Source organism: Humulus lupulus, chromosome 4 (assembly GCF_963169125.1).
Source record: "Humulus lupulus chromosome 4, drHumLupu1.1, whole genome shotgun sequence".
NCBI classification, from domain to species: Eukaryota; Viridiplantae; Streptophyta; class Magnoliopsida; order Rosales; family Cannabaceae; genus Humulus; species Humulus lupulus.
The window spans coordinates 88400264-88414753 of NC_084796.1; positions in this window are offsets into that span (position 1 = coordinate 88400264).

The following is a 14490-nucleotide window of genomic DNA, read 5'->3' on the forward strand; positions in this document are numbered from 1 at the left end:
AGAGTTCTTATTTAATCAAGTGGGGGATATGTTATATTTTAAAATATAATGATTGATTAAATAAGTGTTACAATAGATAACTATTTAATCTAGTGGGGGAATGTTATATTATTTTATAATATAATGTAATATTATATTATATTATAATATAATGTTTTAGATTAAATAAATGTGACAAAGAGTGTCACATATTGTAACATATAATAGAGAGTTACAATATTTAGATATATGAGATATATCCAAATAATGTAACATATTTGGTGCTACAAATTTGTAAATGTTATCCAGATTTCCGGATAGCGTTTAGATTGATGGCCTCAGGGAAGCAGAATTATCGATGTCTTTCACGATAGGTGACCAGAGCTCGCGGATGAACAGAAAGGCTTCACCTCTCCCGCTTGGTGTCCGGATTACTCTTCCAAGCAAACACAATACGGAAACTCGTCAACTCTCCCGGACTCCCGAAGGGGTATCCTTCGGGGAAGCTCCTTCCAGGAGAAGCTCTTCGAGTGGTCTCCGCGGAAGCAGTTCCGTGCCTCGCACGGAACAAAGCCAAACGGTCGAGTCCTGGAGGAGGCATATTTGGAATGATATCCGCCTGACACAGGATCCCGCCTGACACGCCCGTCAGGTCAAAGCCGCACACATCCCAGCACGCCTAAGGGTACCTTTTCGCCTACTGTTCCGCTGACAACTTGGAAAAGACGGCTGACTTTGTGTGTTCCCCATACTTTCACGTAAATATACCCACATAGAGTCTTGTAGCCATGCTACTACAGTAATTGTATCCCTATTTATGGCTGGTGTAATTAAGACTCATGTACGTAGAGAAAAACCCTAATCCAAAACCCTAGCTATAAAGACCCCTTCATTCTACAAGAAGAAGGACGAACAAATCATATAGAAAAAACTCTACTAAAATCTCTCTAGCTTCATCTTCTTCAAGAGAACCTGAGAGAAACACTGTGAGTGTGTGAAGTTCTTGTGCACCAGCCATCTTACTGTAACCTTTTCCAAGTATAATAACATCGACTCGTGGACTAGGGCTTGTTAACGCCTGAACCACGTAAAAACGCTGTTTGTTTAGTTATATTTAAGCATTTCTACAGTTCTTATCTTTTTATTATTCCGTTAGTTATTCGTTTCCGAAAAACTCGGTAAACATTTTGGTGCTTTCATTGAGAGCTGTAGGAAGTTGTTAGTCAGCTCTTTTTCTGTGTACGTTTTTTGTATTCACTTCGTACTAAAGAGATGGTGACTACGAGAAAATCCGCTGTTGACAAAAATGCTACGGTCAACCCCGATACCGTGATGGAAGATGTGGTGCAAAGCGAACCCTTAGACTACCAAGGTGAAGACCCGACATCCCGCCAGGATCAGGTCAGTACCGAAGATACAACATACTTAGAAGACGAAGAAGAGTATGTCCAAGACGGTTATTACAAGGACGGCTGCTACTATGAGAAGGACCCAGAACTGGTCCAAGTAGCCGAAGAACTGGTGGCCACTAAGGCCAAGCTTGCTGAGCAGGAGCGCGTCTCCGAAAGAATGCAACGCATGATGGAACGCCTCCAAAGTAAGTTCGGAGATCTAGGCGACTCGGACGAGGATACCTCTGTTCTAGGTGGTGCTGATGCCCCCATGCCGGATCCAGCCACTGCTGGACCATCCAAAGCCGCCCCTAACAAGGGCAAAGAAAAAGTTGGAGAGCCTGTGCGCGCTGACGCCCCTGCACCTCCTAAAGGCGTGAATCACCAGGCCGACTGCCCCCCCCGCGTGCAGAAGGTCTCTGGCGCTCCTAAGCCCAGACGTCCTTCAGCCCCAAGGGGGCACTCTGTGCCTAAAGGGCCCGGTGCTAAGGCACCCAGGCCTAGGGGAAGGAACAACCGCCCCAGTGATTCCGTCAATCAGGACGGTCGGGCTGCGAACTCGTACTCCGAAGATAGCTGGTCCACGGTGGACCTAAGAAGAAGGTTGGAGGCCAAGTATGAAAAGGCCAAAGGGGAAAAGGCCCGGCCTCGCGGAGATGACCTCCGAAATCATATTAATGACAAGCTCCGGGGACGTGACCTCCCGGAAAGTGATACGAAGAGGCTCGAGGAACAGATTGCTGCCTTGACCAAGCTGGTCCGGAAGCAAAGTGGGGCCCTGTCAGATTCTGAGGAGGAAGACCCGGAACCATGTATTAGGAGGATCGCGGAAACGTCCCTCCCGGATAACTTCAAAATGCCTCACATAGAATTATATGATGAGAGGACAGACCCGCGTACCCACCTAGCTAAATACAATAAAATGATGCAAGTGGCGCGTGTCAGTGAGGACGCCAAATGCATGTGCTTCTCACTCACCCTTACCAAGTCCGCGGAGGACTGGTGGAAAAGATTAGCTCCCGGATCAATCCACAGTTGGAAGGAGCTACAGTCCGCGTTTAGGAGGCAGTTTATTGCTGCCCGCGACCACGACATGGAGGTTGGTTCCTTAACCAACATCAAGCAGCAACCCACTGAGAACCTCAAAGCTTTCATTCAGAGAATGATGGAAGCTGCTGCAAAAACCAAGGTCAGCGATGACATGAAGCTGATCGCCCTTCAATCGGGCCTTACTGTCGGCTCCCTGCTATGGGGGGAAATGCAAAGGAGACGGGCAGAAACACTGTCCGAATTCATGTCAAAAGCTCAGGGAATCATCAACCTTGAGGATGCCTACCAGCAGGCCTTTGGAGTTCCCCCGGCTCCAACCCCTTCCGTGACTGCGCCGAGCTTTGCTTCGCAAGCTCCCGCACCAGCCCTCACGCTTCCAGGAGCCCGATTCACTCCAAGTGTGTATGGGCCTTCCGCGCTGCTCAGATGCCGAGTCAAACCCATTTCTCTGGGTACGGAGCAGTACAAACCGGATGTAGTATCGCTCCTGGCATGCCGCAGCCGCAAGCGGAAGCCCCAGAACGAAATTTGAGCCAATCGCGGAGCAAACGAAGCGGAAGAAACTCCAACCGGGGAGACCATTCAAAGAAACCCCGAAAGGACTATGAGCCCAAGTTCACGGAATATACCAGTTTGATAGACTCGCGAGAGAATGTCTATCGGGCGACCTGTAATATGGTCAACTACAGGAAGCCCCCGAAAGTGTCTCACGGAGGAAGGCGTCCGCGAGACTCCAATAAGAGGTGTGAGTTTCACGGAGACGTGGGGCACACCACGAATGAGTGCCTTCAGCTGAAGGATGAGATCGAGTCCCTGGCAAGAGCGGGACACCTCGGTCAGTGGGTGAGGATACCCATTATCTATCCCGGACAGGGGGTAGTTCACGGAGCTGCATATTCCCCGAGACAGAGGGGGGCCGCTAGCGCTCCTGGAGCCGGTCACCCCCAAGCTCCCGGGTCTCAGTTCCCAGCACTTCCTGCTCCACCCGCTCCGGCGCCCATTGCCTTGTTGGCTCTAGGACCAGGCAACCCATATCCGCCCGGCCTTGCTCCGCCACCCGTTGACGGACACGTCGCCACCATTTCCGGAGGACCACACCTTGCCGGAAGTACCCGCAACTCCCAGAAGAGGTACTTGAAGGAGTTAGAGCACGCCGAGGAGATGTGCGCTTTGGTCCAATCACCTGCTCAACGTCCCCGAATGATGGATCTTCCCATCACCTTCACGGAGGACGATGCTCGACATGTGCACTTCCCCCACAACGATCCCCTCATAGTGGAAGCCCAGATTGCCAATAAGAAGGTCTCACGGATCTTGATCGATAACGGAAGCTCCGTGAACATCCTCTTCAAAGCGGCCTTCCACGCGATCGGATTGACCGAGATGGACCTGGCCCCATGCCCCATCCAGCTTCAAGGGTTCAATGGGGACGCACTCATGCCATTAGGCAAAATTCAACTTCCAGTCACCCTCAGAGGAGAAAGCGACGCTTGTGCCTTCAAGCATAGCACATTCGTGGTGGTCGACTGCCCCACGGCGTATAATGCCATCTTAGGCCGACCAGTCCTGATCGATTGTGGGGCCATAACCTCGATACACCACTTATGTTTGAAGTTTCCATGCGACGATGGGCGTATTGGCACCCTCCGAGGAGACCAAAGAAGTGCGCGGAGCTGTTATAACGTCTCCGTCCGATCCGTCTACACGGTCCAAGAGACGTTTGCTGCCATTCCTTTGGCGGAAGAATTGCCAGAAACTGGGGGTGCTCAGGAGGCATACTTTGACGAACTCGACCCAAGAGTGGGAGTCGAGAAGGCAATAGAGCCGATGGAGGAAGTCGAAGAGGTGATCCTCAACCCGGGAGAGCCCACCAAGGTCATTCAGGTGGGGAAAAACCTGCCGTCGGCCGTTCGAGATAAGATCGTGGCCACTGTGAAGGATAATCAGGATATCCTGGCATGGTGCCACGCTGATATGACGGGGATTAATCCCAATGTTGCGTGCCACGCACTCAACATAGACCCATCTGCAACTCCAATTCGCCAAAAGAGGAGGCCGCTAGACCCAGTGAGAGCCGAAGCCGTCAAAGCTGAAGTGGACAAATTGATGTCCATAGGCTTTCTCCAGGAGTCGCACTATCCCGTGTGGTTGGCCAACCCAGTTCTGGTCCCGAAACCCGATGGGTCCTGGAGAATGTGCATTGACTTCACGGACCTAAACAAGGCCTGCCCGAAAGATTGTTTCCCTCTCCCGCGAATCGATCAAATGGTAGACGCTACTTCCGGGTACGAACTCTTATCCTTCATGGATGCGTACTCCGGATACAACCAGATCAAGATGCATGTCGCGGACCAGGAACACACCAGCTTCCTCACGGACAAGGGTGTCTACTGTTACGTGGTCATGCCTTTCGGTTTGAAGAATGCTGGGGCGACGTACCAGCGTCTGGTAAACAGAATGTTCAAGGACCAACTGGGGAGGAACATGGAGGTGTACGTGGATGACATGTTGGTAAAGTCCAAGACCTCCGGGGACCACAGTGACGACCTTGAGGAAGCTTTCGCCGTGATCCGAAAGTACGGGATGAAACTAAATCCAAAGAAATGTACTTTCGGGGTCTCGTCTGGGAAGTTCCTCGGTTTCATTGTCAGCTCCCGCGGAGTGGAAGCCAACCCTGAGAAAATAAAGGCGTTCATAGATATGCCTTCCCCCCGGAAACATAAAGATGTCCAGAGCGTTACCGGAAGGATAGCTGCTCTCAGCCGCTTCGTATCCAAGGCCACTGACAAGTGTATCCCCTTCTTCAATGTGTTGCGAGGAAACAAGAAGTTCGAGTGGACCCCCGAATGCGAAGCAGCCTTCCAACACCTCAAAGAACATTTAACCCAAGCTCCCATTCTGTCCAAACCTGTCGAAGGAGAGGCGTTGTTCTTATACTTAGCTGTGACTGAGCACGCAGTAAGTGCCGCTCTCGTCCGGGAAGATGGCCGTATCCAGCTCCCTGTGTATTACGTAAGCAAGAGGTTATTGGACGCCGAGTCCAGATATTCGATGATCGAGAAACTCTCCCTCTGCTTGCTGATCGCCTCACGGAAGCTGAGGCCATATTTCCAGGCGCACACCATCAAAGTACTCACCAACCACCCTCTCCGACAAGTCCTGCAGAAGCCCGAGTCTTCTGGCAGATTGCTTAAGTGGGCTATGGAACTGAGCCAGTTCGACGTCCACTACCAACCACGTGTTTCCATAAAAGGCCAAGCTCTCGGGGACTTTATTGTGGAATGCTCGGGAATGAATGACCTCCCGGAAGATACTGTCCCGGAACTTCCCACCTGGAAGGTCTATGTAGACGGAGCCTCGAATGAAAAAGGAGCTGGAGCAGGGGTCATCTTGATATCTCCCCAAGGGCATCAGCTCCAGAGCGCCATCCGTTTCGCGTTCCCAGCATCCAACAATGAGGCAGAACACGAAGCCATGTTAGCTGGGTTACGACTGGCCAGAGAAGTCGGAGCCCAAAAAATCGAAGTATACAGCGACTCCTTACTTGTGGTAAACCAAATATCCGGGGAATACCAGACGAAGGGCGAAAGGATGGCTGCCTACGTGTCTCTCTCCCATGATCTACTGCAGCATTTCAAAGGCTACCAAATCCGCCAGGTCCCCCGGGACCAGAACTCACTCGCGGACACGCTGGCCAAGCTTGCAACGGACCCGGAGATTGAACAGTATGGCTTAGTCCCCATCGAGCACTTAGAAGCCCCCAGTACTGAGACACGAAGGATAAACGCCATCATCGACCATTCCCACTCCTGGATAGGACCCATCCTCAGATTTCTCACCACCGGAGAGCTCCCCACTGATAAAGCTGACGCAAGGAAGCTCCAATATCAAGCTCCCCGATACGTGGTTATGGATGGAAAGCTTTACCGCAGGGGGTTGTCCATACCCTTCCTTAGGTGTGTTGCCGGAACCGAAGTCAGCACCATCATCCATGAGATTCACGGAGGCTTCTGTGGCGATCATACCTCCGGGCTGAGCCTCTCCAAAAAGATCCTTCGACAAGGATACTTCTGGCCCACCATGAAGAAGGATTGTGTGGATTATGTCAGGAAGTGTGAGCAGTGCCAGAGGTACACCAAGGTTCCGCGAGCGCCGCCTACAGAAATTACCCTAATGACCAGCCCCTGGCCGTTCGCCATTTGGGGCATTGACCTAGTAGGTTCCCTCCCAACTGGAAAGGGTGGAGTGAAGTACGCCATAGTCGCGGTAGACTACTTCACCAAATGGGCTGAAGCTGAACCTATGAACACGGTCACATCAAAAAAAGCACTGGATTTTGTCATCAGGAATATAGTGTGTCGTTTTGGGCTTCCACGGAAAATTGTGTCCGACAACGGAAGGCAGTTTGACAGTGAACACTTCACGAACTTCTGTGCTTCGCATGGAATTATCAAAAGCTTTTCCGCAGTCGCCAGACCCCAGGCTAATGGGCAAGTGGAAGCTGTAAACAAAATATTAAAGACCACGTTGAAGAAAAAACTCCAAGCCTGCAAGGCTCACTGGCCGGAAGAACTTCCGCGAGTACTTTGGGCCTATCGCACAACAGAGAGAACTTCGACGGGGCACACGCCTTATTCCATGACCTTCGGTTGCGAGGCCGTCATCCCAGTAGAAGCTATGATCCCCTCTCACAGGCAAGACACCTACGATCCTACCCGGAACCATGCCCTCCTCCAGGAGTCCTTGGACATGATCGAGGAGCTCCGGGAGCAGTCGCAGGTCCAACTAAAAATGTACCAAGGCAAGATAGCCCGACACTTTAACATGAGAGTCCAGAGCCGTACATTCGAAGTTGGGGATCTTGTCCTATGGAGAGTATTTCCTGCTACACAGGACCCGGGAGTAGGAGTCCTCGGACCCAACTGGGAAGGCCCCTACGAAGTCCAAGAAAAAGTGGGCCATGGGACGTATCACTTAAAGAGACTCGACGGATCTAAAGTCCCGCGCGCCTGGAACGCGGAGCACCTCCGTCGTTACTACCAGTAGGCCCCGGACCATGCAGTCGGAAGTCCTTGGTGAAAATAACAAAAGTGAAAAAATGTGGAAATAATCCTCCCTGTTGTAAAACTCACGCTTAGCAGGCTAATTTAATGAAACACGGAGAGATTCACTCCGCTTTTACTGCACTTTTTATCCCTGTGTTCAAAGCTGCGTTTTAACAAGTGACCACGCGGTCCGGAGACGTCCGGACCCCACGCTCACTTGGGGGGTATACATGGCTAAGGCATAACCATACGCCCCTTGAACAAAACGTACACAGAACACCACTTATGTGCTAGCATTGTGTTTGAAATTTTTAAATTGTTTGAAATGTTTAAATTGTTGAGCTTAGGTTTATTTGTTGCCATGAACATGCTTGCATTACGTGTCGTATGTGCATTATGTGCTTATGTGAAAATTGCCATGGAAATGCCTGCCATTATGTATCATAAGAATTACCTCCTGTGTAGCCCAGCGATGGACGGGACTGGGGGTTGAGGCACGTTCATAGAGCTACGCCAAAACACCCCCAACTCCCTGACAAGTCCTTTGCAGAATTCTCCGCGATCGCTGTAGATCTTTGCTTCGCAAACTCCAGCTCCGGGTCTCGGAAGGCAAAAAATGGCAAGATCCGCGAACGCTGTAGAGCTTTGCTTTGCAAGCTCCAGCTCCGGGTCCCGCAAGGCGAAAGATGGCAAGATCCGCGAGCGCTGTAGAGCTTTGCTTCGCAAAGCTCCAGCTCCGGATCCCGCAAGGCGAAAGATGGCAAGATCCGCGAACGCTGTAGAGCTTTGCTTCGCAAGCTCCAGCTCCGGGTCCCGCAAGGCGAAAGATGGCAAGATCCGCGAGCGCTGTAGAGCTTTGCTTCGCAAAGCTCCAACTCCGGATCCCGCAAGGCGAAAGATGGCAAGATCCGCGAGCGCTGTAGAGCTTTGCTTCGCAAGCTCCAGCTCCGGGTCCCGCAAGGCGAAAGATGGCAAGATCCGCGAGCGCTGTAGAGCTTTGCTTCGCAAGCTCCAGCTCCGGATCCCGCAAGGCGAAAGATGGCAAGATCCGTGAGCGCTGTAGAGCGTTGCTTCGCAAGCTCCAGCTCCGGGTCCAGCGAGGCGAAAGATGGCAAGATCCGCGACCGTTGTAAGCCTTGCTTCGCAGGCTCCAACTCCAGATCTCACAAAATAATGCATGGCAAGCTCCATGGCCATTGCAAGTTTCAGCTCCAGAAGCAGACATGCTTGATCCCCCCACTCACAGCCGGCTTTGCTTCGCAAAGCCCCTGCTCCAGGATCACACCTGGTGGGCGTGGCGATTTCCCCGACAGCAATAAGCCTTGCCTTGCAAGGCTCCATGCCAGGTCCCTGAAGTCAGCCACAATGAGGTTCGCAACAACAGTTAGTTTTGCTTCGCAAAGATCTAACGTTAAGTCTAGCGACGCTCACCAAAAGAACTCCCGTTCCAAACAATGGAACGACTCACCTTAGCAATCCCAGCGAACAGTATAACTACAAGTCCCGGGATTGGCTATTTGCCTTAGGAAAGCTAAAATACGGTGAAAGGAGCCTGGCCGTTGGAACCAGGAAACCTTCGTAACCTAGAAACTACATGGGAAAAGACATCATCCGTTAAAGCTTCAAGTGGGAAGTGCATAGGTTTTGGCCGTTGGAACCAAAACCCCATACGCCCCTACAACAGTTTCTACCGTATAAATGTCTACCCTAAGCGCAAGGATAAATAAAGAACTCGGCAGAAAAGAAAGGAGAATGCTATGATTATGGTAAAAATGTCCGCAATGAAAAACTCAAAATGAAAAATAATTAAAGATAAAACCCCTTCAAGCATTGGGGGTAACTACAGCTTCCACGACCGCAGCTTCGGGGGCATCGGTTTCAACGGAGACTGGCGAAGTCGGCTCATCAGAAGGAGGAACTTGGTCATGAGAAGGTTCAGAGGTCCCCGCCTCTCCGGGATCTCCCGCCTCAGGAGCTTCAGCACGTTCGTCAATGTTGTAAGTTTGGACGTACGCCTCTGGGCCCTGATCCCACACGAGTAGCTTCTCCCTCATGGCTTCGGCATCATCTCCCAGATAGCCTAATACCTCCGGGTTCACTTTCCAGAGTTGATGCATGAGGACCACATGCGATATATTAATCGTCCTGTTCAGTATCACCTCAGCATCCTCCTTCTCCTTCAAGCGCTCCGCCTTGGAGGTTGCCAGCTGTGCTTCCGCGACAGTTAGTTGGGCCCTCAATTTTTCCATTTCGGCCTTGGAGGCATCCCGCTCCCCCTTAAGAGAATCAATCTCCTTGCGCTGCTCCCTATTTTGGTTCAGCACGGATTGCTTCTCGGTCACATGCCCCCTGGCAGTGAATTGCAAGGCCCCGATCTCCTTATCCTTCTTGGCGAGCCCCAACTGCAGCATAGACACGAGATCCCTGCTCCTCTTATGGAGTTGCTCCTCCTCGTGCAGCTTACTCTGAAGAGTGGAATATTCCTCTTGCCACTTAAGGAGGAGATCGTTTTTTGATTGCAAGCGGGCTTCCAGGGTATCCTTCTCCACCTTGACTTGGGACAGCTCTTCCCGGAGCTTGGAGTTTTCGGCCTTCATCCCATCTGACCGCTGTCTAAACTCATTCTCTGCCTTGGCCCGGTACTCTTGATATTTGGCAAGATATTTCTTCTCCGCCTCTTCTTCAGCCGTACGCCGGGCCTGATCAATCTTCTCCGAAGCCCCCAAGGCCTGTTGGGTCAGCTTCTGTTTCTCCGCCTCCAAGGCCTGGCGAGCCAGCTGGCTCTCCTCCAGCTGAACCAGAGCTGCACCAACCTCCCGGAACGAGCGTTCCGCGATCATAGAGGCCTGCAAGGAAAGACAACAGAATGAGCTAAAGCCGGACCAAAAGACAGATGATCCCAAAAAATAACAACTGACGGCTTACCCCGGACAGTTGCTGCTTCACAGCGTGTGTCAGCAACAGCGGATCCTTGCTGCTACTGATGGCCCACTTCTCAGAATTGAGCTCGCATAAGCTCAGGGCCATGTCCTCCATCATCTCAGCTCCGAACGGCGCCAATGCACGTCCGAGCCTGGGCACCAGCCTCTTCTCCAAGGCTGGACCATCCAGAACCGCTCCGGCCGGGTGAAGAGATCTCACCCCCTCGGCCAGCTCATCTCTCTTCACGGCAGACAAGTTATCTGCCCTTCCCTGAGTAACGGCCTTCTCCGCCTCTAACCGCCTCTTCAAAAAACTATCGGCCCGTCTTACACCCTCCAGGAGAGCAGCGGGAAAACTGGTTGGCTTCCGCGGAAAGTGGAACTTCAGGCTAGGCAGGGGAAGATTGGTTGTCTGAGAAGACGGAGACCCCGGAAGGGTGGACCCCCTTTGGGCTGGAGGAGGAGGCAGCCGGGGTATTAAGGCCCCGGTCTGTTGCTTTTGCTGCTGCGGCAGCAGAAGTAATTGCCCTTGTTGCTGCTGCTGCGACGTTGGTGATTGTCTCTCTTGTTCCTGTTGCTGCTGTTGTTGTAGTTGTGGTTGATGTCGTTGCTGTTGTTGTTGCCTTCGACCGAGAGAAGAGTGTTTAAGGCGTTTGTTCTTAGCGCCCTCAGCATCTTCTCAGGGACGCTTGCTCACCCCAGTTGTCCTCACGGGGAACACAAGCCCTTCCCCGTCGCTGCTGCTACTCGAGACCATCATAGTCTCGGAAGGCCCGTCAACAGGAGACTTCTCTACCCTCGGAGACGCTTGCGCCTCGCCACTTGTCTTCTTGGGGGAGGTAGCCTTACCTCCCCTACCAGCCTTGGTCTTCCGTCCTTTCCCCGTGGACGGGTCTTGGCTGGTGGCAGCCTTCTTAATAAGCAAAGTAACCCTCCCCAACATCTTGGCTTCGGGATACTCTGCAAGAAACGTACAAAGCAAGGTTAACGAACCAACAAGCAATGAGAAAGAAGATAAGCGGAAGACAAGACAATCAACAACATAAAAGCACAAGCAAGCCCGCCAGCAGGGAACAAGAAACAAGAAAAAGAAAAGTTTGAAAGGGACGACCATGCACGAGAAACGTGGATGGCCTTCCCTGAGCAAAACAAAACATCGCTTCCTGCTCCAGGAAGCTCCCGTACTCCTTGAAGTCTGGGAATGACATGCTGAGAGAAGAAGGGTCAACCATGATGACACCTTCTGGCAGACTACCATCACTCAGACACCAGAGGAGCTCATCTACCCTATCGCAATACCTGTCGAAAGGTATCCTACGCGGATCTAGCCTAAGGAAACGGGGATCAAACCCCATCTGAGAGGTCCGGGAAACCTCAGACAGGCTGGGGGTGTGGATCAATCGAAAACTAGTCTTACCTCTCCCGGAGGTACTAGCCCCCGGAGCCCCTTCGTTAGGGTAAGCCGCGGCGTGGCGAGCCTCGATCTCCTCTTCCTCCGGCTGGGGGTCGGGGAACCTCTCCGCCCAACTAGGAGATAGAGTATTTTCGTCCCGAGCTGCTTGGGTGATCACCTTAGACAGCTCCAGGGCAATCTGCTCCCGGATATCAGCTGACACCTGAGTTTGCCCCCTGCCACTCACTGGCTCGATGTTTTGGAAGGAGGCAAGTAGCCCATACTCCCTCAACGATTCGGAGGTCACAAGTCCCTCCACTTTCAACTCTTCCTCAGAAAGCCCTTCGTAGAACTTGGACCTCCCTATCATCTCCGCGCAGCGAGGTGTCCGCGGGACGACTTCTGCGAAAATCAAATACAAGCGTTAGAGATCCTCCCAAAAAGCAAATCAAGTGCAAAGAAACAAAGTAGAAAAAGAGAGGAAGGAGCGCTTACCAGGGATTTTGAAGTCCAAAGATAGGGCTGGCACCCTCTTCAGCGGGAAGCCAGTCGTCAGGAACCAGTATTCCCGGAGGTCTGGGACCCTCGCGGTATGACAAGTGGGGCACATCACGTCCGGGTGCCTTTCTAGCCTGTAAAACCCCACCTTGTCTGAATGACCCCTCATAGGCTGAGACTTCAACCCGTAAAAGTACAGCACCTCCTCCGGGGTAGGAGCTTCCAGTCTCCGGGACTTGCAAAAGATGAACCACCCTGCTAAGAGCTTGTAGCTGGGAGGAATTAACTGGAAGGGGGCAATCCCCGCCTTCACACAGAAATTGGCGAAGTAACTCCTTAGGGGCAAGTGCGCCCCGCACACTATGTGTGCCCAGCTCCAGGCACCAAAGCCCTCGTGACTCTGGCTAGCTGACTCGCCCAGCACCGACAGACGGTGCCACATCAGACCTGGGATGTTCTTCAGGCCTGCCTCAGAGGAATACAGCTCCAGCATGCCATAATTCCTGAAAAGGTTCGGTTTTTGGTCCATCTCCCAGATGGAACTATTGGAGGTTGGTGGGCTAGCCGCGACCGCTTTCGCCTTTCCTTTCCCCTTTCCACCAGCGACAGGAGAGCCCTTCTCTTGGGCAGAATCAGCCTCCCCCGCAGCAAGGAGTTGTTCCTTCGAGATGTTCGTCACTGGACAAAAGAAAAGAAAGAAGAAAACACTCTAAGCAGTCAGCACCCTTGTCATACCCTAGTGGTATCAAAGGCGTCGGGGAGACCCTCCCCGAAAACTGCTTGGAGAGGCTCCCACCGAGCTTACCGAGGGATTGGCACCATGCCACCCGAAGGACAGCAAGGAACCAGACTCAGACCCCGAGCCTAAGCCCACCAAAAGAAGTGTTTTTCCAGAGAAAGACACCCTAAAGGCGTTCATGCTTATGCCCTAAAACAGCAAAACAAGGGACGACTTTCCAAACGCAAATCGCCAAAACATGCAGAAAAGGCTACTTATCGACGCACAATCAATCACATGCCTACCAAAGCCCTATTCACACATGCACATAAGCAATAATGGCAGAAACCTCTACTCTAACAACTACCAACAACCTAAGGTTTGGGAGGAAAGAGCAAGGTAGAAATACTTACTGATATTCGGGTAGTTGGAGGTTGAAGGAGTAACTGGATCACTGCACAGCACGATCGCGAGAAGTAAAAGCTGCAAAGACGAACGGCGATTCAAACCAGGAACTTCGGGGAATAAACCCACTGCCAAATCAAAAAGAAAAGTTTCCAGATACTTACCAAAAGAAATGGCAAGTTCGGGGGAACGTAAGCTGGGAAGCCTGAGAGTTCGAAGGTTTGGAAATCTGAAAATCCTAAAGATGGAGAATCTGAAAGCGTAAAGAGGAAGAAAGGTCCTTTCCCTCGTTTTTATAGCAGGGAAGAGGCCGTTTCGAATTCCTCAAGTGGACGGTCCCGATCTTCCCATTCCGTGTGCATCAGATCCAACGGCTGGAGAGGAAGCGACGATCCTATTTATGACTCCTCGGATGGGAATAAAGTATTTATTTCCCATCATTACACCACCTTGAGCCCGGAGTCCCATTAAAAACCGTCAAATCATTAGTCAGATGACTGATGCACGCATACTCAACCAGTCGCCTCACGCACACGTCTTGGTCGCAGAACCATTCCCAGAATGACACGTGGTCCTTGCCGCACTTGAGTACTTGATCTCAAACAGAAGAAATTCCCTTTCTTTTTCATACTAACACTCAGGCGGGAAAAAGGAACCCTTCCGAGAACACAGAAGGTGCCCCCTCGCCTAATCTAAGAAACCGATTGTAAAAGCTCCCGGATCCCTCAAAGCTCCGTGACCTTGGGGGGTAAATGTTATCCAGATTTCCGGATAGCGTTTAGATTGATGGCCTCGGGGAAGCAGAATTATCGATGTCTTTCACGATAGGTGACCAGAGCTCGCGGATGAACAGAAAGGCTTCACCTCTCCCGCTTGGTGTCCGGATTACTCTTCCAAGCAAACACAATACGGAAACTCGTCAACTCTCCCGGACTCCCGAAGGGGTATCCTTCGGGGAAGCTCCTTCCAGGAGAAGCTCTTCGAGTGGTCTCCGCGGAAGCAGTTCCGTGCCTCGCACGGAACAAAGCCAAACGGTCGAGTCCTGGAGGAGGCATATTTGGAATGATATCCGCCTGACACAGGATCCCGC